General features: G+C 38.4%; 1 long non-coding RNA gene across 1 annotated transcript; it reads left to right on the top strand.

Moving 5' to 3' along the window:
* Nucleotides 1–22,426: 22,426 nt before the first annotated feature.
* LOC110907489 lies at nucleotides 22,427–23,999 on the top strand. Its single transcript, XR_004884045.1, has 3 exons — nucleotides 22,427–23,030; nucleotides 23,105–23,356; nucleotides 23,742–23,999. It is a non-coding gene; the product is annotated as an uncharacterized LOC110907489 (long non-coding RNA).
* Nucleotides 24,000–24,238: the final 239 nt, after the last annotated feature.

Raw genomic sequence — 24,238 nt, forward strand, 5'->3', positions numbered from 1 at the left:
GTTTGAAAACGCAGGGCGTTACAGTCTCCCCTCCTTTAGGAAATTTCGTCCCGAAATTTATTCAAGAGGAAGGCTTGAAAGAGTTTTTGGCATAAAGGTGATCATTAAGAATTGAAACTTGGGAAGTTTGAAAGTTTTGAAAAGTACCAAATTTTGGAGAACGTCAATGTAGATTTGCAAGGGGAAGTTTTTAAGGATAGTATAAAAAAATCATACTTTCGTAAAACCTGTTTATTGAGAGGAACGAAAAGGTTTGTTACTTTAAATAAAGCAATAGAGGTATACTAAGTATAGTTTCACAAGAATCAAGAATAGGGAGGCTATTTTATAGGTAACGAGGTAAGTTAGGACTCAAATGTTTAAACAAGCTGGATTGCGAACGAGTTTTGTATAAAATAATACGAGTATAGAATGAACGAATGACTCTTAAAGAGTACAAGTATGTGAATAGCATAAGTGTTGGATAGATGAACGTAGTGTGTTAAGGATGAAGTCTCGTCATGAATAATCGGATATAATGCGTTTGTGAGTTGCGTGAAGTTGTATTAGGTCCAAAAGGTCTGCAACACACTGAATTTCTCATGGCACGTTTTACGAAAGTTTGGTAACATGGTGAAAACACTTATATATAGGAAGTACCAGCGGCGTATCCACCATGTTTTAACCACATTACATCCGTTTCGTTACTTGGGGTCATGTTACGTTCCGTGTCCTACCATACACAGTAGTACACTCTATGGTTCTCATACGCCTATCACTATAATCCCGTGTGCACCCGCGATTATACTGATTGTCGCATGATCCACATAGCTTGTACTAGTTATGTATGAATCAAGGTATACATGAATTTGAAAATAAGAATGTGTACGTAGAAGAATGTCGTATGTAAGCATGTTTATGTTTAAGCATGTATGGGACCCACGTAAGCGAATCCCTCGGATTACGCTCGCGTATAGGTACGAATGTACGAATCATGAGTAAGGATGAAAGTATGAGCATAAGTTTAAGTATGAATACGCATGTATGTATGAGCATAAACATAAAACGTGTAAGTAGTATGTGTACAAGCAGAAGCGTAAAACGTATAAGTAGTATGTGTATGAGTACAAGAATAAAACGTATGAACATAGGTGTAGGTATGAAAAATAAATATTGCGTATATGGTGTACGTTGAGACATTGCGGAAAAAAAAGGTTAAGTATGTAGATACGAACGATATAAATGATGTTATCGCGAGATATCGACTAAAATGAGTATGATGATGTGCATGTATAGTTGTTTAAACAAAACGTTGAGTTTGTCGAATCAAAATTAGATTGAGCTTGGTTTGAAAGGTAGAATATAGTTTGTATATGTAAAGGAACATAAAGTACTCATTGGTCATGCTTAACGTATTTCGTAATGATTGAAATGCTACTTTTGTTTAAGAAAAAGGAGTCCACGTATGTTGAAAATTGTCGGTCCCCATGAAGTCTTCTAGCCCACGTGTTTTGAAATTTGGATGACGAGTTAAGCGTTGTAGAGAAGGTTTTTTTTTTTTTTTTTTTTTTTTTTTTTTTTTTTTTTTTTTTAAATAACGGGTTTGTTTCATTTGCATCAATACATGAAAATTTTGGACTTTGAAAGTTCTTGTGAAAACGTCGACCCTTAGAAAAGAAATTTAGTAAAAGGGACTTAGTGATTGTTTAAAAAAATAAATTTAACAAATGATTTATTGATGTTGAAAAGAGTATTTGGTAAAACGATCATATAACGTCCATGAGATCTTATAAGTAATTGAGAAAGGTTAGGTCGATTTCGATTAAGAATGGAAGTCTCTAGTATGATGATATAATGTGAGCGTATTTTAGTTAATAAGTCGGATATGAAGTTCATGGGCAAGAGATTCATTAGACCGATTAATTGATAGGTAGCATTTCATAAGGTTTTGAAATTCGTGAAATAAAATGTTTTAAGACCTGATTAAGAATCTCGTGTATATGATTTGAGTGAAAATGGATGGTAGAATAAGAAGTACGTTTGATAAACAATGTATTTTGAAATCGGTATAAGTAGGTATTTTGAATAATGATAAATGATTTAGGTATAAAACATGATCGGGTTTGCATAATAAAATATTTTGAAAGAGGAGTTTTGGTAACGGTCACCTAAGTAAGGGAATCACCCCTAACTCGTTGGTGAGGTCGTTTTAGGGGAAGAGGGGTGGAGTCAATCGTCAAGGTAAGGAAGTCACTCCAATCTCGATGATACATCTCCACTAGTTGTTACAAGGAATATGAATTTAAATTATATGAAAATCATGCATATATAAGTGTATCGAAAAGGTTCGATATGTTGTGCGTGTGAAAAGAGAAATCAAAGGTAAACTCGAGGTTGAAAGATTGCATCGTATAAAATAAACAATAGAAACACATGTTTGACCAAAGTTTGGAGTGTTCCAAAACGGAACTTTGACTAACCAAAGTGGTCGAAAAGTCTTTTGAATTTGAGGAGCATGTTTTGGCCTAATAGGTAAAATACTCTCGCCGACAAGTCGGTTAACGGTATTTACCCTTCCGGTTACTACATGTCCCAAATCAATCGAAATTTCGAGACTTGGCGGGATTTATGAAAAAAAATGCCAAGGAGTGGAACTAGTCGACAAGGTGCGGGTTTCACCCCTAACTTGACGATTTCGTATCCTAAGTGTGGTTGGTACTCGTCGGGTCAAAATTTAATTTCGACGTGTTGACGAGGGTCCACTAGAACTTGAAATTTGAGATTTACCATTAAGATGTGGATTTCACTCCTAGCTTAATCGCGATTATCTCGTGTAAAAAAAAAAGAATAGGTAGATTGAGAGTCGTTCACCAAATTGTGAGTTTCACGCCTATTTTGGTGAATTTGTCTCGAGTGTTTACGGATTTAGAATAGTCGAGTAAAATGCATGAGGGAAAGAGTATGTTAAAGGAATAAACAAACAAATTTAAACGCACAATGAAGCATATTAAGAATAGCACATAATGAATGGGACAATAAAACATGTATTAGCACATAATAAAGCAAATATAGCATGCCAAGTGTTAACACATAAGCGACATATATGCTTAAAAGATAAAAAAAAAGAATAAATAAGAACAAATAAGGTAGCATGCAAGTAGTTTCAAGCAAAACATAAGAATAAATCTCTAAAACTATAGACTAGGCTAAAGCATTCCTACTTTCCCTAATTCCCTATAGTTATGGCTCTGATACCAATCTGTCACACCCCAACCAATGGCGGAAACATCGGGATGAGACGAAGTGTGAAGATTGCTAGAGACATCATAACGCTATTTGTGACAATATTTAGAAAATCCAAATTTCATTTCATTTCATAACTTCAAATAGTCAACATTACAAGAAATTCAAATACGACAAGTTTAACAAAACAACATGATAACATAACAAAATTTTGATACAACATTTTAAACCCTAACGTCTATATGTGTATCTAGGCATCAACGCTATCTCTTTTCTTAGCATCGTCCTCATCAACCTGTAACATGTTTAAAATAATTCAATGCAAAAGCAAAGGCGAGTATACAAGTTTGGTACGTACATAGCTTAAGTTAAAAAGTGTGATCAATTCCTCATGGCAAGCATATGATTCAAGATAAACCTTAAATATGGCATGTGTCTAACATATCAAACCAAGAAAACGCAATATGCTCAAGACATAACCTCAAGTTTACGGGCGGGTCGTTAATCCTATAGCGCTACATATGTCAAGGTTTGGCTCGTACGAAGTTAATGATAAGTTCAACACATAAGAATAACCCAAGTTTAAAGTATCAAGTCATCACGTATACAAGCATGTTATAGGAACGTTCATGTGTTTAACAAAGTGTTCATGTGTAAGTTAATAGGTAAACATGTTACACCCCAAAAGTGGTAAAAGTAAAAAGGGGGAAATACGAGTATACTCACGGTTTACAAGTGGTGACTTGAAATTCCGAGAGCAAGTTTGTAGATGAATTAGTTCGGAGCACCTTGTCCTTCTACACAAGGAAACGTAGGTGTGTGAGTTTGGCGTATAACGGAAGATTATAGATTCGGAGTTTTTAATATATAGAAAGTAACATAGGTGAAAATAATCATCTTGTACGCATAACTCTTGTTCTTGACACTATTGAAACTCAAAAGAGTTGGTATGATTTCATGGATTCTAAGATCCATTAGAGTCGTAACAAGGGCATGGTCATAGATGATGTAACGTCCACTTAACAAATAACTATTAAGTCATCATCAAGTCTTAGTTACTTAGATGTATACATATAGAATAACTTAGATATTATATAGTTTACAAGTCTTATGATTCAAGCATGAGGTAGGAGATTAATGTCTCCATTTAGGTACCTCTTTGTGTCATAGAATACATACATGAGGTAGGAAGAACAAGCTTCCATTTAGGCACCTCTATTGTTCACCACTACACTTGTTGTTATAAACAACAAGGAGGGTCATGAACATACAAGTATCAAGGTATTAACAACAACTAATCTATAGCAAAACATCAAGTAATGAGTGGATTCTTATGAAGGATAGCCCAAGCTAATCCAACCATCACACATTCAACAAGTTTCACACTTGAACATTACTTGTGGGTAAAACCCTAATTAAAAACAGAAAGTTTATGAGGTTTTAACCTCTGATTTAGATGTCTCAACCTTGTTTTTAAGCTTAACCAACCATGGGATAAGTTGTAAGCATTAGGACATAGGTATGAGATGTGTTGGACACAAGTTGCATAGATTTAAACAAGTTTTTGATGAACATAAAAACAAACAGAAAGTTTATGGACTATTTCGGGGCATTTCCAGGTCTGATTTCTCCAAGGAGAAGTCTAGGAATCGAACCCCATGATTATACAAGCAAGTAGGAAAAAGAATCGAGTGAATCGGATAAGAATTGAGTGAGTTATGCTCATTTTCGTGAAGGGGTGTCAATCTACTCGAACCCTTGCTTTCAGCTACGGTTTGGTGGATGTTTTGTGAGTTTTTAGTGTTGCAAAAGTGGTAGGGAGGCTGGTTATAAGTGGTATTTATAGGGGGAAGGATTAGGGTTTCAATGGGTTGGGCTTTGGAAGTGTTTAGAAGGGGTTACACCTTGAAACTAGCCCACAAAACCCAACTATATGGGGCTGAATTTTGCTGAATTTGGGCTGCCATGTTTCTTTAGTTTTTTATTTTTTTTAAAACATTATAATGAGTAATTTTATTAGTTAAGTTGTGTAATAATATGCAACAATGTTTCCCCTAACTTGTAACAAGGTGAAATATGAAATAAAACATAATTTAACTAGGTAAAAAGTGTAATGTACAAGTTTTATTTACGAAGCAAGTTCCGTATTTTACAACGATTACAATGAAAGAATGGTTATAAGAACACAAGATTTCCAAAGTTAGAATTTCACGTAAGGTTTCTAAATGTAGGAAGTTTGAAAACGCAGGGCGTTACAGCGAGGCTGCTGCGTATGCTCTATCATGGGACGAGTTGAAAGAGCTAATGCATAAAAAGTACTGTTCGAGAACAGAAAGCCAGAAGGTAGAAACTGAGTTCTGGAACTTGAAGATGGAAGGTCCAAAAATAGCTGAGTATGTGGAGAAGTTCCAAGTTCTATCGCGTATCGTTCCTTACATGGTAGATCCGGAGTTTAAAAGGATTGAGCGTTTCATTTGGGGATTGGCACCCCAAATCATGAGCATGGTAACGGCATCAAAGCCTGCAACAATCTCTGAGGCCATCAATCTAAGTGTAGCCCTGACGGAAGAGGCAATCAGGATGAACAAATTTTCAGCCTCTGAGGAGAAGAAGGAGACTCATGTAGAGTCATCTGGGGACAACAAGAGGAAGTTGGTGAATTTCAAACAGGGTACCCAGTCGAGTAGCGACGACAAGGCCAAAAAGAGAAAAGAGTACACGGGTATCCTACCAAAGTGCGACAACTGTCGACGTCACCATAACGGGCGGTGTAGATATGGAAAATGTGGTAACTGTGGCAAGGTGGGACATGTCAAGGAAACGTGTCGGCAAGGTACTGAACATGGAAATAGAGGTCAAGATGGTAACGGAAATCGTGAAGGAAATAACGACGACAACTATCAAGGCAGGGATGGTGACGATCAAGGCTGTGGCCAAGCATGTTTTAATTGCGGTGATGTGGGGCATTTTAGGAAGTATTGCCCTAAGAACACTCAGGCACGTGGATGAAAGCTCAACAGCGGGGATAGAATCCAAGCGTGGGTATCGGTACGTCTCATAATAGTCAATGTTACGCTCTATTTGACAGTATTGTCAAATTTTAGCTTCAGAAAATATAGTTGTTTTAGTAGTAAGTAACCTAGATACCCAGTTCTCGATAGAACAAGCCTAACGGAAGCTTCGATATGATAATTGGGATGGACTGGTTGTCGAACAACCCAGCGTAGATTGTCATTCGCACCCGACGATGAATGGAGAAATGAATGTGATTCATGGAGCAGGATACGCTCCTACGGATTATCAGGCAAAGAAGACACAAAAATTTTCGCACAAAGGATGTGTTGCATTCTTGGCTCATGTCGTGGAAAAAGAAGCCGAAGAACCAAAACCCGAAGATATCCCTGTGATTGGAGAATACCCCGAAGTCTTCCTCGAAGACTTGCCAGAATCGTCTCCTCAACGATTAGTCGAATCCCGCGTCAATTTAATTCCAGGCACTGCACCCATAGTCAATGCATCGTAGCGACTTGCATTTTTGGAGATGCAAGGATTGACAGGGAAGTTTTAGCAATGGATAGAGAAGGAAGATAACAGACCAAAATTCCCTTTTGGGGTAACCCCATTACTACTTGTCAAAAAGAAGGATGATGATTTTTCAAATAAACATCATCTACCGGGATCTGAACAAGCTAACGATCAAGAATAGATACCCTCTGCCAAGAATTGATGATCTGTTTGATCAACTGCAAGGTTCAAGCTTTTACTCAAAGATCGACTTGCGATCTGGATACCATCAGTTAAGGATACAAGAGGAGAGTATCCCAAGGACAGCTTTCAGAACTCGTTATGGGCACTACGAGTTTCTGGTTATGCCGTTTGGGTTGACAAACGCACCTGCAATATTCATGGATCCAATGAATCGAGTTTGTAAGCCGTACTTGGATAAGTTCGTGATTGTATTCATCTATGATATTTTGATTTATTCAAAGACGAAGGCTGAGCACGAGCAGCATTTAAGAGCCACTCTGGAGCTGCTAAAGAAAGAACAGTTGTATGCCAAATCCTCTAAGTGCGAGTTTTGGCTACATGAAGTCCAATTCCTTGGGCACGTGGTAAATAGAGATGGAATCCACGTGGATCCCACCAAGATCGAAGCGATTAAGAATTAGGAAACGCCAAGGACGCCAACCGAGATTCGACAATTCTTGGGTTTGACTGGCTACTATCGAGGGTTCATTGAGGATTTTCCTAAGATCGCTCAACCATTGACGCTCCTCACGCAGAAAGATAAGAAGTTTGATTGGGGAATCAAACAGGAAGAAGCGTTCCAGATATTGAAGGATAAGCTCTGCAATGCGCCAATCTTAGCACTACCGGAAGGTACAGATGATTTCGTGGTATACTGTGACGCTTCGCGTCAAGGATTGGGCTGTGTGTTGATGCAACGCCAAAAGGTTATTGCTTATGCATCACGCCAATTGAAAGTGCACGAAAAGAACTATACCACACATGATTTGGTGCTAGGCGCAGTGATATTTGCATTGAAGATCTGGAGACACTACCTTTATGGTATGAAGTGTACAATTTTTACAGATCACAAGAGCCTACAACACATATTCAACCAAAAGGAGTTGAATATGAGACAAAGACGATGGGTTGAGTTGCTGAACGATTACGACTGCGAGATAAAGTACCATCCAGGGAAGGCGAATGTGGTCGCCGATGCCCTAAGTCGAAAAGAGAGGATCAAGCCCATAAGGGTTAGGGCTTTGGAGATGGTTATTCGAACCGATTTTCCTCTGCGCATTCGTACCGCGCATGAAGAAGCTCTCAAGGAAGAAAACTTTGAAGAGGAATATCTCCGTGGGATGAAGAAGTTATTGGTACCAAACAAGGAAGGAACGTTATGTTTTGAGAAAAGGATTTGGGTTCCTTTGTTTGGAGGTTTAAGGAAGGTTATTTTCGATGAAGCTCACAAGTCGCGGTACTCTATCCACCCCGGAGCGGATAAGATGTACCAAGATCTTAAAGATTATTATTGGTGGCCTAGGATGAAAGGCGATGTTGCTGTTTATGTGAGCAAGTGTTTAACATGCGCCAAGGTTAAGGCGGAATACCAGAAGCCTTCAGGACTTCTGCAACAGCCAGAGATCCCCAAGTAGAAGTGGGAACAAATCTTCATGGATTTTGTTACGAAGTCGCCAAGAACGCCAAGTGGCCATGACACTATCTGGGTGATAGGGGATCGATTAACGAAGTCAGCGCACTTCTTACCTATCAGAGAAAAGGATAACACGAGCAAGTTGGCCGAAATTTACATGAAGAGAAATTGTTACACGTCATGGTGTACCTCTCTCGATCATCTCTGATAGGGACGGAAGGTTCGTATCAAGGATATGGCAATCCTTCCAAGAAGCTTTTGGCTCGAAGTTGAATATGAGCACCGCGTTTCACCCGCAGACCAACGGTCAAAGCGAGCGGACGATTCAGACGTTAGAGGACATGCTGAGAGCATGTGTTATGGATTTGGGCGGTAGCTGGGATAAGCATTTACCCCTGGTGGATTTTTCCCTACAACAACAGCTACCACACCAGTATTGGTGCCGCGCCATTCGAAGCTTTGTATGGGCGCAAATGCAAATCACCGCTCTGTTGGTCTGACGTCGGTGATAGACAGTTGGTTGGTCCTGATGTAGTCTAGGAAACCACAGATAAGATTGCACGAATCCGAGATCGCATCAGTGCGGCTCGTGACCGTCAGAAAGCCTACACGGATCGAAGCAGGAAACCTCTGGAGTTGGAGGTAGGCGATATGGTTTTGTTGAAGGTATCACCCTGGAAGGGTGTGGCACGCTTTAGGAAGCGTGGGAAGTTGAATCCGCAGGATATAGGTCCGTTCAGAATTTTGGAAAGAATCGGGTCCGTAGCATACCAGCTGGACTTACCTGCTGAACTAAATGGAGTTCACGATACATTTCATGTATCCAATCTGAAGAAGAGTCCAACGCAAGATACCGTTGCCATTCCTACCGACGAAATTCATGTTGACGACACGCTCCACTTCGTTGAAGAACCTGTTGAGGTCACGGTTTGGAAAATGAACAAGACCCGCCGGAGCAGTGTCAAGCTCGTCAAGGTTCGTTGGAATGCCAGACATGGTCCTGAATTCACCTGGGAGCGTGAGGACCGAATGAAAGAGAAATACCTCCACTTATTTCCTAAGAACCCTGCTTCTACAAGCAGAACTTAAAATTTCGGGACGAAATTTTTCTAACGGGGGGAGAATGTGACAACCCTCACTAAACCAGGTATCCGTACGGTTTAATTAATAATTAATTGCTGCTTAATTACTGTGCTTACTTGAAATTACTGATGAACTGCTACTTGATTTCTGATACTTGTATATTCCTGCATCATACTTTACATACCGTCACTACATTATTTACATGCTGAACTCTAGTGACAAACATGATGCACAAAAGCACAGTAGCACTATGAACGGATAACCTATTGAACATGCTGATAAAGCCAGCATCAGGCAGATACTGCCTCTAAGGCCTGTATGAGCCATAAATATTTTACTACACCCATAGTGAGTGTAGGGATACAAGGGTTGTAGAACTGCGTCTCTAGGAATAAGTTACGATGACTGGATGTGCCTAAAACGTACACTAAGCACAAAACACAGCACTTTAATGAACAATTCAGCTTCTAGCTGGCTAGTTAAGTGCCAAAACATGAGAAAAATGTTACTAGACACTTTCCAAAGTGTCGGGAATAGGTTGTGTCACTAAAAAGGGTATTAACGACACTTAAAAGCTTTGGTAAGCGCCTTAACAGATTACTATCCAACCGAACAACCGGACTATACCCGGAACATGAAAATATTGCCATAAACATTATTTATCTTTTTCATTATTTATCTTTTTCTGAGCCAGTTAGGGTCCCTGAATACCCTAACACCCGCATTAAAACATAACACACCACTAACCGAGTTAATCCCTAAACTTAACAAGGTTAACCTAACTAATCATCAACTAACTAGTTGAAATCGAACTAAGACCCCCCCCCCCCCATTGTAATCGGCCCAACTAGGAGGAGACAAGACTTGATTTCTTTTCATTATTTTAATCAAGGGTGTTGGATATCTAATAGACACATGATCCAATGGATTTAGAACTTGATTTTTGTCTATAAGTGAACTCACTTACACACTTGATCTTACACTCCACTTCACCACAAACTCTCTCTTTCCCTCTCTACCTAGCTCACGGCCGAACCCCCCTTGGGGCATCCCATTATTTTCGAGTTCCATCTTGCAAGTTCTAAGCATATACAAGTGTTACGGGTCACATACGAGGAGCCTTGGAGCAAACGGAAGGCGAAGGACCTCTCTATCTTGCTTTTATCCACACATTTTTCGCATAGATTCTTCCCTAGCCTCGAGCTAGAGGTATAATGCTTAAAACACTCTCTCGAACTATTCTAAAGTGGTTAATATGTTATGTAACGGTTAAAATTCGGAAACTTGCTTTTTGAAGCATAAAAGTCTATTAAAAACATGAATATTGTTGGTTAAAAGATCACTAGTTGTGTAAATGTTGTAGTAATTGAAAGTTGTGATTATTTAGGCCCGATCTATGATGTGGTAGCTCGGATCATTGTTTAACCCGGTGTGGTTAAGGTCATGGATCTTGACATAAGCTTGTGTTGAATGGTACAAGGGTTAAAAGGTGAAACTCTACCACACGCGATACATGAACTTGTGTAAAAATGTTTTACTTGTAAAATAGTGTCACACCCCGATTTCCACGTGTCTCACCGGTGGGCCCGGTGGGGGCTTACCGTGACGATGTTGGCAACAGTATAGTCAAACCACACAATTATATAATGCACAGCGGAAGCATAAGATAAATATATAAATTTCAACCTCTGATCGTAATATCAAAATGTATTACAGGGGTTGGATATATCCACAGTGGATCGTAAATAGATATAAAATATTGTTCCATCAGATACTGCAATCAAGCTTGCGAGACTTATCCCGACGCTAGGGAGCTAATACCAGCCAATTACGTTTAGGTACCTGCACTTAATCTTTTTGGGGAAAATACGTTAGTTTACACTGGTAAATACATTCAACTGACACATTTGAAAATGTTTATTTAAAATTGATTTGAATGCACAAGGCACAAACTCTTTTATAACTTGGGAAAATTCATAATGATCTTGTGAACGTTTTACATGTTCTTTTATGCGTTCAGTAGCCCGGGTCGTGCCGGGTTAAAGATTTATAGACACACCACGTTTGCGTAAAACCGTAGTACAAAAACCAACGGCTACGTCTTTTAATTTTAATGTCGACACTTTATACCGGGTGTACGCCTACACCGGGATGTCGATGGTCGTGGCCATTTCGTAAAATGATGCCAAGGATATCCGGGACAACGGTCATTAAACCCCCCAAAGGCTTATAAGCAACAAAACTGTTTAAATGAGCCGATCATATTTAATCAATTAACCACCTAAGCGATGGAATTATATAATGCTCAATCAAGCGGTATTAATATACCGTAACCCAAGCCCATATAGGGGAAATAAGTTAAAGTATTTACCTTTGCAAGTATAAATCCTTAATTTAGATCAAGTCACCGATAGCTTTTACTGGGGCTCCTAATCTGGAACGAAGGTTTTAATTAACCTCTTAGAATCCTAACGGTCCTTGTATTAGCCGTAGCTTAAACCGGTTGATTCCGATATATAGATATGGTTAATTCGCACGAAAAGGCGAAAACCGAGATTGGAGTATGATTTGGACCCAACAAGTTCAGTGGCTTGTTTTATATGGGTTTATAGTTCATACTCTGGATTTTGGGGTTCAAATAATATAATTTGACCCATATCGGCTATTGCACGAAAACTAGTTCCATGGGCCGTACCGTGTGCGCAAATAGGCGAAACGGTTAACGATAAGTGTCCTACGCTTATTTCCTAAGTCAATATGCCTTAAAAGTATTTTGGTATCAGTAGGATACCTTCCACGACGCCCGTAACGAGTTTATGTAAATATTATGCCCCGAAGGGGCTTTTCGGTCATTTTTAAAGACTTTAAAAGGGCTTTTCGAGTTCTACAGGAAATCTGAGTTTCCCGAACAGCTTATAAAGCTTAAAATACTTTATTTATTATTTAAAACCAGTAGCAACTGGAATCGGGTCAAAAGACCTTGTAGAACTCCCGTTTTGGCCAAAAAGGGCATATTCGGTATTTACCGAACCGTAGCCATAACCGCAGGTTATGAGCAAGGTAAAAATTATTAAAAATCTTTAAAATTCCCAAAATATTATTTTACCACAGTGGGTAAAAGTTTTGGTGACGAAAACTTGGGTTAGATGGGCGTTATGCTAGTTGCGCCGTTAATTACAAAACTTTCTTAAAAGTGCGCCTTTTAGCATAACTCTCATTCTAGACCTCAGATTGACGTGAAACTTTAAGGACATGCTTATAATTTAATAAGCAAGGTTTTGGTCCGTTCACGTGTCCGAAATACTCGTTTTAATTTTAAAAGGCCGTTACGGTCAACTTTTAGGCGAATGACGGAATTGCGTAAAAGACTCGGATAACTCATGAACCGACCACAGAGGCGTATACCAACATGTGACCTGGTCCTAAGAGAGTCCTAAGGTATATTTGTACCTCACTAAAACGGGTCAGAACTGAAGTCAAAGCAAAAGTCAAACTTATGCGACTTTCGGCTCCGAACCGGTTCAATATAGTAAATGATCGATTCAAACGAGCGCAAACAGGTTTATATACTTATTATCATGTTTTATGATTGTCAAAACAGGTTCCATAACATATACATTACAGATTATGCATAAATCGCTAAAATAGCTTTCTGTTGACTTTTTAACCGCACGTTTGACTCGACATTTGACATAGTTAGAGTGGTGATCAGGGGAAACCATTTTAGAGGTTTATTACCCACGTAAATACCAACTCATAACCACTTTTGATTCGTCATAAGACTGAACCATTACTGATTTATTGTAAAGTCAAACCGTAGTTACGACGGTTTGGTTTTTAGCTAACAACTAAGCATAAACTGAACAATGGATGATCAAGGTAACTTACAGAAGTTAGAACTTGAATATGGAGCAGAGAAGAATGCTTGGAGCTTCTTAGAATGATCAGATAGTGTGTTTTTGTGTTGTGTGTATGTTATGAGCCAAGCATGCTATTTATAGTGGAACTAAGCCCTCTAGCTCACTAAATAACAACCTATACTGACCATGATGGTAAGTAGATGTCCCCTGAGTGATATGGGTCGAGTAGGGGGCTCCCATACCTCATTTATTGGGGTTGATCGTTCACTATGCTCAAAAGTCAAGAAAACACAAAGTTTCTGCATCTGGGCGTCCAATGCGGCCCGCATGGAGGTTCCATGCGTTTACAATGCGGGCCGCCTGGGATTAAAAGATCAGACGCGTTATTGAGGAGGCTCGCGGCCCGCCTTAACTTAACCCAATATGCAATGCGGGCCGCGTAGGGTTAAGATTTCAGAAATTTTAAATCTTTTTGCAATGATTGCAGAATCTGGCCATTAATAACGAAATCTTTCGTAATGATTTACCTGACCTTTCGGTTTTGAAGGGGTAACTTTGCGGTTTGGCCCTCGGTTATTTACCGATAGGGGCCTCGTGTTATTTACCCGCATTATTAAGTCCCCGGTTTATTTATTAATTATATTGGAAAGCCTTAACTTTCACTGTTGACGCTTTTAACCCTTCTTCTACGAATTCGATCGTAACTTTCTCGTTTCATATCGAAACTTCGCGAAATTCATATATATTATTTTAGTGAGGGTATAATACCGTTACAAAGTCTTTGGAACGTTAAAGGGTCACTCAGAGGTATTATTAAACATGTTGACACAGTTAACCCCTGTAGTTTGTAATCTCTCACTTTCTTCCGCGTTTTGTTTTTGTACGATCTATAATTTATTCGTTTGAAGGTTTAAGCATTATTTAGGGATACTATACAGTATATTTACCCTTGTTGACATTTATAACCCTCGAATTTATATACTTTCAAGGTTTGTCAAAATTAGTCATTTATTTATTATAGATGCCACGTGTAACCAAATGACACGTGTTAACACATCATTGGACACAAAAATTCGAGGTGTTCCAAATAGTATCTAAAACTAGCAGATCTACGTATCTGCGGGTGGTATTTTCAAAGAACCACATATCACAGAAGTCATGTTTTCTAAAAATAGATCTTACATTAACAAGCATGATTTTTATAAACCACAAGTGTGTAAACACTTGTGAAATGAAAAGTTTCGACAAAATAACAATCTTTGTAAAAGATGACGAGAAGTTGTAAAGATGGATTTACTCTAAAAACGAGGTTTTTACGAGATCAAATTACCTTATATGAAGATCTACTAAATTTAAGGAGATTTACACCACAGTTTTGGGAAAACTGCAAGTTCATGTAATTTTTGGCGATTTACACATATGTTGATTAGTTGTTGTGATGAAAGTTGTTTTGATCAAATAAAGAAAATTGTTGGAAATTGATTTGCAAAAGAAAATGATACGCTTGAAAGCGTGGCCACCTCCAGTTACAGAGTAAACTCTGGCGAAATTTTTCTAAAAACCTAACACTTAGAATTATTTACACTACAAGTGTTAGAATTACTTTTTTACATGTTCTCAAAATATATTTCGCCACGACTTTATTTACAAATATTCGGAGGTGGGATTTTCACAAAAACTAAACGTGATAAATATATATAATATATTTTCACCACACTGTTTATGATTATTTTGTGAAAATACATAAATATTATTTTTAAAAAATAATATTTCACGAACGTTAACAGATCCAAAATAATACGAACGCCTCTACGATAACTATATAAGTTACACTGGTAATATTTATTACCACTTGATCGATAAAACGTAACTTACGCATTATGCGGAAATAATTACGAACGCGTATTTTATCAACGTATTATTTTTGGGGAAAATTATGTGAAATGGAAATATAATATTTTTGAGAAAAATATTTATATTTTGGAATTGAAAAATAAAAATATATTAAGTGAGACTTAATGATATAATTCGAACGCACATGTATTAAATCCCCCATCCTTGGGAAGGAGATTAACTACCAAGTATATATACGAAAAGTAAACACGGAATAGTTGTCTAACTATTTCCAAAAACTCAAACTATAAAGCTAAGGCACGGCCGTCCGTCTAATAGAATTAGCACATGTAGGTCGTTGCACAGCTGCCGTGATTTGGAGTACTTGGTAGAGACGCACCGACTGTGAGTTCATGTCCCCTTTTCTCATAATTGTTTTCAGTTTTCTAAACTGCGGGGGTGAAATACATGTTACTATGATTATGAATATTTCTTACATGGTATGGTCAGCTAAGGAAGGAACTGTTAGGTTATGTGATTTGGGTAGGTGAAACCTTAAGAACATTAGTCCTCGTAGTACGATCGAGGGATACAAGTGATAGGCCTATTTGAGCATAACAAACCCCACCCATGCGCCCTAAGGTTGGACCATGTGGTGACCTTGTCTTAACACCACCCATGCGCCCGCAGGTTGGACCATGTGGTGACCTTGTCGTAACACCACCCATGCGCCCGCAGGTTGGACCATGTGGTGACCTTGCCCTATCCCCTCCCATGCGCCCGCAGGTTGGACCATGTGGTTACACATTAACTGATATGTTTCCTTATTTGCTTTCATACCAGAGTTTACAAAATATTCACACTTACAATGGTTATAAAGGTTTATTCGCGCGCACATACTAAACACATGAACTCGCTCAACATTATTGTTGATTTTTCAACTTACATGTATTTCAGGGAATTAAAGGATCTGGCACGGTATGGCACGTTTTCCCGCTGCACTAGTTTCCAAGGTCATCCGGGGTTTAGGGAATGTGACTGTTTCCTGGACAAGTCACAGTCCTTAAACCATGCTTATGTTATGTTTGAGTTTGTAATGTTTGTTGAACAAGGTTATGGTTGTTAGCGTGTTTTCCCGTTAAAACAATGTTATGGTATTTTGGTTCTAAACTTAATCAAATGGATGATCTTGCATGTTTTTAATTCATATAGCTTTGTTATGATTAAGCTATGGTATTAAGAAGTCACACCAAATTAACCACGCTTCCGCAAAGCCGGGGTGTGACACTCGTCTCTCCGGCTCGGACAGGAATCACCCAAATCCGTCCGTTGAGCGGTTCGGAACGTCGGCTTAGAGTTTAACCCACTGTCGGTGAACCTCGTAGATAGAACCCGAATCTCGAACCATCCAACCATTGGAATGATCGGTGGGTTGGCTCAGGCTCCGTTTCTACCGGTTTGAAGGCATTGAGTGTAAAAGAGTTGAAAGAAAGTTGGGATTCCTTCTTTCAATCCTTCACAACTTGTGGATGTTTAGATCTTTGATAGATCTTAACTTGTTTATGTGGAAATCGGTTAGATCTAAGCTATTCATGGTTGAATGAGGCCAAAGTTTGATGTTCTTCAAGAACACCATGATGACATCACCCAAGAACACCTAGATCTTGGTGATTTCACGGTTAGAATCCAAGATTTGAAAGATAGAAAGGTGTAGAATCATGCAATGATAAAAAACGTACAAGAATTAGAGTGAAAACTTACCGGAGTTGAGAGAAATCTGAGAAAAAGTGAAGAATAGGAGCTGGCCGGTCAGAACTTTCCAAAAGTGGAAATGAAGACAAGGACAACCCTATTTATAGGCTTCCAAAAGGGGAAAGTGGCAGCCGATCGTCCAGGAGCTCCGATCGAATGGGCTGCTCGATCGGCTGGCAAGATGCTAGCCGATCGGCTGGCAAGATGCTAGCCGATCGGCTGGCCTGTTCGATCAGGACGTCTCCTGTTCGATCCGCGACGCGCTTTGAGTATTTTGCGACGATTTTCAACATTTCGATTTCGATGGACGATGATACGAGTACGATAGAGTTCCTAGTCAAATTACTTTTAATCCCAACCACTATATCTAACATACAATCTTCTATAAGTCACGTTTCGATGTCGGTTTCGATTGAGTTCGATTGCTTTTCGAGTTTCGATTTGATTTTCGATTGATTCGCTTGAATACCACACCAAACATATAAATAAACATGCACAAGTAACACATAAGGCACACACACACACATATAATAACACCAGAGTTCGCTTAATTCGAGTCTTGAGTTTGATTGATGAATCGATTAGCTTGATTATTGATTGATTAACTTTATCGCGTTGTTACTTTCTACTATTCACAGTCGTAGATCGGTCGCATTGCTTAAACATTCGATCATTTCATTTATACAACACTTACTCCACATAATACAAAAATAAAAAGAACATTAATAGTCAAAGAAGTCAAAGTTGACTTGGACTTTAACTTTGACTTTGACATTCGAAAACACGGGGTGTTACACATACTCTACAACGCAGTCTTGTGGTTAAGTGTGAACATAGTTTTGATGGTTACTTGCTTCACCCGTTACGTGATACATGCTGGTTATGCATAAACGCTTTTCGCTACTATATGCTATTCAAACTTGTGTACTCACCTTTACATTTTATGTATTGACTTTATTTTAACGTATGTGACAGGCTAATAGGATGCTATGCTTGCTGAAACGAGTAGGAAGTCTAGAAACCCACAATAAAAATCTGAGTTGTCGGAACAGTGTTATGTTTTTGAGACTTATATCTGTGATGAATGTCTTTGCTTTATATGTTAATGGTGTGGGACATTAATGTTAAATATATTGTAATAAATAGTTGTTATGGATCCTCTTGGACAATCGGTTTCACTCAGTGCCACGCCCCGATGTTTCCGCCATCGGTTGGGGTGTAACACCCCTAACCGCGAGTACATCTAATTAGTTGAGCTTATGTGGACAACAATACCGATAATCATTATAGGATGCTTATCTTAATGTCAACTAATTGAACAACAAGAGGGTTTTGGCATGACCATATATACTGATATGATTCTCTTACCCTCGAAACTCACAAAAAGAATGTCTGTAAATATTTATTTACATCTTTCCGTTTCTGTATCTCTATATATATTTATTTACTACTTTCCGTCTATACGTTTGAAATATTAAAAAATACCAAAAAGATTTTAGGTGTGTTTTAATATAAACTTTATAAAACCAAAAAGATTTTATTTATAATTTTATTTTTGATTGCCCGATATTGGATCTCGAGTATTTTCCTACCTAAAAACCTGATCGAAACCTAAAGCAATTGCATCTTCATAATCGGTCAAAATTAACAAGTTGTGAAATTAAAATAAAAAATTGATCAAATTTTTAAACTTTCAAACTATTGTTGGTCGGTAGTTGATTGAGAGTTGGTCACATGTGTGTCGTTTGTTTATGTTAACTATATTTCAAGCGGATGTTCTCATTACGCGTTTAGCTTTCTTGTATGTGCAGATGCGGCATTTGAACCAGCTAAAGGCGAAGAGAACGTGTTTGATGACAAGCTTGGAATGAAGACACGACATGAATGCAATCAAAGGATCAAGATGATCGAGTTGCCGCTGACCACTCATCAACACCACAAAGATCTAACATTTGAAGATCGACGTCTCACGAGCAACGTTCAAAGGAGAGCTTGCTGATACACCTCTCTGTCCGTGGCACGTGAAGACTTTAAGGATCCGACAACTATGTGAAGAACGAACCCTCACGAGCAGCATCCAAGGGGGAGTTTGCTGATACATTTATTTGTGGATGCGGCTCGACTCGGTTCGACCACGCTATGAAATGCAGACCGAGACTCAATATCCTCCCTCAAGTCTTCGAGCGATCTTTGTTGTTCCGCATGTTGCTGATCAAATTGCTTGTTGTTGTGCTTGTGGTCTGCAATGGTCTGCATGTTTGGGTCTATATGTATGTGCAGACAACCTCACGAAAGATCCATGTCCCAGGCATGAAGACCACGAATAACCTATCAGCCGAAGAACATACATTTGTGAAGAACAATAAGGGACGAAAGATATGCATGCAACAAAGAACCAATTGACGAAGAATCTTAGGCGAATAACATACATACTTTGTGGGTTGTTGTATGTCTGGATCATGTTCACGAAAGACCTGATCTTTCATGGGTTCTGGGTTCTTCGTGGGCTTCCAGTTCAGGCCCAATAATAGTTCGTGGGTCTGTGGATAAGGTGCTTATACAAGGCATGTTGCAACAAACAGATAAGGAGAACATAGAGTGTGAGAGTATTCAGAGAGTTTGAGAGTTTTTCCTGTAAATCTTTGTGTTGTAACTCTTCTGAATATAATACAAGTGAGCTTTAAAGTTGAATCTTGTTCTTGTATCTCGTGTTTTTTGGCTTGGTTACATACCCGTTTGGATTCCGCACAACCGGGTGTAATCGGTAAAAAGGATAAGGTTTACTAGATCCTCCTCTAGAGGCCTACAAAAACATTAAACTGATTATACCAAATTAGAGATATGTTTCTTCTTAAGTCAAAATCTTTAAAACTATTGAGGTGTGTGCAGGTATCAACCAAGTTTAAGACTAAATCCAACTTGTGTTCATAATCTCATTCTCATGTAACTTTTGTGATTGGAACCTTAGATATCTCTTTGGTAAGCATTCTTATCCACGAGTCGATTACTTTGTTTCAAAACAGTCACTTTTTATGCTATGGTTGAATTATAAAAAAAAAAACGTGTTTACGGTTAATAGTTTTGGATCATAACGTTTGATGGTTTGAGAGTAATAAAACTCAATAATATTGCTATTAGATTTTTTTTTGAGAACATCTCGATTGTGCATATGTTTGTCTATCACAATGTTAAAACACAACGCAAACCTATATATTACCTTCATGCAAAAATGTACATGGAGATCTAAGAAAAACAAAACGTACCAAACATGGCTATGAAATGAGTAAATTGCCATTTTAGTTCCTGAGTTTTGTCTAAATTTGCCATTTTAGTCCAAATAGTTTTTTTTTTGCCTCTGGGTCCCTGACTTTTCCCTTTTGTTACCATTTTGATCACATACACTAACTCCATCCAAAAACTCCATCTTTAACCAGGGGTATTTTGGGGATTTTCATTTTAAATGTTTTCAATTGCCATTTTGATACAATTCCAAAAAATAAAAAAAAATCGAAAAAATCAAACAAATTCCAAAAAATTCTAAAAAGTAATAAAAATTCTAAATAATCATAAAAATTCTAAAAAAATCCGTTTCGGCGCGAACCGTTTCGAACCCGAACCGTTTCGAGCTGAACCGTTTCGACGCGAACCGTTTCGACCCGAACCGTTTCGAGCTAAATCGTTTCGACGCGAACCGTGCCTTATCGACCCGTACCGTTTCGACCCGTACCGTTTCGAAGCCGTACCGTTTCGAGCTGAACCGTTTCGACGGTTCGGGTCGAAAGGGTTCGGTTCGAAATGGTTCGCATCGAAATGGTACGGTTCGAAACGGTCGCGTCGATAAGGCACGGTTCGCATCGAAACGGTACGGGTCGAAACGGTTCGCGTCGATAAGGCACGGTTCGCGTCGAAACGATTCAACTCGAAACGGTACGGGTCGAAACGGTTCGCGTCGAAACGGTTCAGCTCGAAATGGTTCGGTTCGAAACGGTTAAGCTAGAAACGGTTCGGTTCGAAACGGTTCAGCTCGAAACGGTTCGCGTCGAAACGGTACGGGTCGAAACGGTTCGCGTCGAAACGGTTCGGCTCGGCTCGAAACGGTTCGGGTCGAAACGGTACGGATCGAAATGGTTCGCGTCAAAACGATTCAGCTCGAAACGGTTCGGGTCGAAACGGTACGGGTCGAAACGGTTCGCGTCGAAAAGGTTCAGCTCGAAACGGTTCGGGTCGAAACGGTACGGGTCGAAACAGTTCAGCTCGAAATGGTTCGGGTCGAAACGGTACGGGTCGAAACGGTTCGCGTCGAAACGGTTCAGCTCGAAACGGTTCGGGTCGAAACGGTTGGCGTCGAAACGGTTCGGGTTCGAAACGGTTCGTGCCGAAACGGATTTTTTGGATTTTTTAGAATTTTTTAGAATTTTTATTATTTTTTAGATTTTTTTGGAATTTTTTTGATTTTTTGGAATTTTTTTGATTTTTTGGAATTTTTTTGATTTTTTGGAATTGGATCAAAATGGCAATTGAAAACATTTAAAATGAAAATCCCCAAAATACCCTTGGTTAAAGATGGAGTTTTTGGATGGAGTTAGTGTATGTGATCAAAATGACAACAAAAGGGAAAAGTCAGGGACCCAGAGGCAAAAAAAAAAAACTATTTGGACTAAAATGACAAATTTGGACAAAACTCAGGGACTAAAATGGCAATTTACTCATATGAAATCTTTACACGCTATCACTTTGAAAATGAAAGTACGAATCTTAGTCGGATCTAAATTAAATTATTCAAATCTATGTAGAATCTAAGAAATCACTTGTGCGCTTCTTAACTTCATGGTTGTCACGATAGTAAATTTCCTGAATCAGCACCTAGCACATGTTATATATTATTACTCAACAAAATACGTATTTCTATGTGAGTTATGTGGAAGAGGCGGTTGTAACAAGAATGTGCTCCTTTATAGACATGGATGTGTGTTTTAATGAAGTTGTTTTAAAGTGATACAGAGGTAGACCACTATGTGATATCAAAACTAATATAAACATCTGTAAGTTCAAGTATATGAACCTCAAAATCTAAACAAAAACCCAAAGCTCCAAACTTGGCTTTGCAATCTTTACCCGCAGTCACTCTTAAGATGACAGGACGAATCTTGAATGGATCTAAACTGAAATCTTAACATCTACCAAGAAAGTAATTGCCCGAGTGCTTATTTCCTTGTCGTTGTTAGAGTATGTTATGAAAATTGTTATATATATTTGTATTACATACATGATTAGATTTAAATGCAAACATTTAAGTGTTGTCATAGTTTGCAAGAAAATCTACAATTAGATTATCGCAATGTTAAAGCACATCATGTAAATTCAGTATTGTTTTGTGGCAAAATATCAATAGGTGGTGCCGAATTCCGCAAATCTTTGCGTTTTCTTTTCAAGACTTGTTGAAGATACATGAACATTCAGGTTTGAAGGAACCGGAAAAATCCATTCTGCAAGGTATAGTTATTATAAGCTGCTGGAGTCTCTGGAGGGCGCGAAACGAAGCCAATTTTTCAAACAAAGATGTCAGAATTGAAAAAGTTATTAGCAAGGTGAAGTCGGTTGGGTTTCTTTGGACTAGAAATAGATCTAAGTTCAAGAACTTAACTTGGGAGAATTAGTGTAAATTCGTAATTATGTAGCGTGTTAGTTTGTGTTTTGCCGCGCGGTTTTCGGGTTGGTGTTTTCTTAATGAAGTTCACGTTTAAAAAAAAAACGTCAAAGCACATCATGAACATATTACTCTCATATTAAAACGTACCTCAAAATCTTAACAACATCGAAAAGCTCCAAAATTGACTATTCAATTAACAAGAAACTCACACGTATGCACAACTAAATATATAATTTAGTCAACATACAAAATGAAAGGGCCAAAGAGGTAATTAATAGATAGAAAAGAGTGTTAAAACAAGGGGTTGAAGTGGAAAATCTCACAACGCAGCATTATAAATCGAAACCCTGATTCTCCATTTTATTCTTATTCTAAGCCACATCTAGAGAGCCGCATCAGCCGCTGTCGGTAAACCCTAATTCTCCACTGGGCATCGATGTTAGACGGAAGTAGCCGTCTGGATTCAATGGTAAGTGCTCTATAATTCTTGGTTTGTATTCTTAAGATTTATTAATTACACTGACATATATATTCCTGGTGCAGGGAAGTGAAGAATGTGTAGTAAAGGTTGATAACATGTTGGTTGTTCATAGGGTGGTGATGCAGGTAACTAACTTTTTATTTAGAGATATTTATACCTGCTTCTTAACGAACATTGAAACGTTCTTGTTCTTTCTTGTCTGATAGCTGTTGGTTCAGGTCCTTCACTCAACACCCAACTCACACTTATATATGTGTACAATATGCTGAGATGAAAAGAGAATAAGCTTCTGTTGTATTCGATAATCAAAGAAGGTGTGTTCTAAATAAAATAATCCTACACCTATTTATAACTAATACATAATTGTCAAATGCTAAATTAAATAACAAATATCAGCTAACAAACTGGACGATGTAGTCCATGATCTCCTAATTGGTCTTCATACTTCCCACCTTTGACTCCGATTTAATTGGTCAATCCTGGACCAATTCTGAACAAGTCACATAATGCTAAAATGACCCTTTTAACAATAATTAACTAGCTAACTTAGTCAAATAAAACCCAAGAATTTAGCTACGTGACCCCTATCCACCGTGACCCGATAACGCACAGACCCGTGACCCGTAAACACACCCGAATAATCCAACAATAGCTACCTGGTTGATGCTTTGTGTAATAGGTTGATGCTTTGTGTAACAGGTTGAGTTATAGTGCTTTGGAACAATACCTGGGATTGGAGCATCCTGATAACCCCTAGGTTCGTTGAATGCTGCAAATCAGGTACACGAGTCTGATGATTCTATAACAACCACATCTTGATGTTCGTTGAAGGCTGCCAATCAGCACTGGAACACCGAAAAATGGCAAAAAAAAGTCAGAAGCCGGGAGAGCAAACCGCAAAAATGAAAATAATGGCAATTCAGAGAGTTAGTTGTGATGATTCATTCAAGATTAGAAGTTCTCGAGAAAAATAATATTGTAATCGAGTCCTATAATACATTTATTGTATAAATAGTTATTTAAGTGTTTAACATTTGTTATGTTTTTTAATACCTGTAATTATTTTATAAGTTATGACGATCAAGGAAAGAAGTTTAAGGTAATTATTTGTTGAATCTTTGTATTTTCTTAAACAAAGTGATTACGTAAAGTCTTCGTATTTTTGTATTCCGTTACATCAAAGAACAACTTGATAA

Source organism: Helianthus annuus, chromosome 2 (genome assembly GCF_002127325.2).
Source record: "Helianthus annuus cultivar XRQ/B chromosome 2, HanXRQr2.0-SUNRISE, whole genome shotgun sequence".
NCBI classification, from domain to species: domain Eukaryota; kingdom Viridiplantae; phylum Streptophyta; class Magnoliopsida; order Asterales; family Asteraceae; genus Helianthus; species Helianthus annuus.